The 610-nt window shown below is 54.4% G+C and overlaps 1 pseudogene; it reads right to left on the minus strand.

Moving 5' to 3' along the window:
• Window positions 1-3: 3 nt before the first annotated feature.
• Window positions 4-606, minus strand: LOC103255153 (annotated as a pseudogene).
• Window positions 607-610: the final 4 nt, after the last annotated feature.

Genomic DNA, 610 nt, shown 5'->3' on the forward strand with positions numbered 1-610 from the left:
CACCTCATCTCTTGGCACCAACTGGGCCTTCTGCTCCTCCTTGAGCCTCTCCCTCTTTTTCCTCAGGCTTTCCCAAGGACTGAAGCGCAAGACCTGGGGAGCTTTGGTGAGAAGAGCAACCTCCAGATTGTTGTGGTAGCGGGCCGTCTCCAGCAGAGTCTGGCCTGCATTATTCACAATGGTTGCATCCGCTCCAGCTTCCAGTGAGATTTTAACCACCTTCTTGTGGTTTAGGGCAGCAGCAATGTGCAGTACTGTGTCTCCAGCCTGGTTCTTTTCATGGACAGAACGGAAAGCACTGAGGAGCAGCCTAATGATGGGCAAGTGGTTATAGTGTACAGCAACGTGCAAACAGGTATCGCCCACATTGTTTTAGAGGTCGATGCAGGACCCGTCCAGCAGGAGTAAACGCGTGCTCTGGGAGTGGCTATTCTGGCAGGCCAGGTGCAGGGCCGTATTCCCTGCATTGTTCCTGGCAAGCACGTTGGCACCTGCTTTGACGAGCAGCTTGGCTGACTGGCTGAAGCCATGCCAGGATGCTTCATGCCAAGCTGTGTTCCCATCCTTGTCTTGTCTGTCCAGGGCACACCCTTCCTGGATGAGCACTGCA

This window comes from Carlito syrichta, unplaced genomic scaffold, assembly GCF_000164805.1.
Source record: "Carlito syrichta isolate Samal-C Ts95f unplaced genomic scaffold, Tarsius_syrichta-2.0.1 Scaffold9854, whole genome shotgun sequence".
In the NCBI taxonomy this organism is placed as follows: domain Eukaryota; kingdom Metazoa; phylum Chordata; class Mammalia; order Primates; family Tarsiidae; genus Carlito; species Carlito syrichta.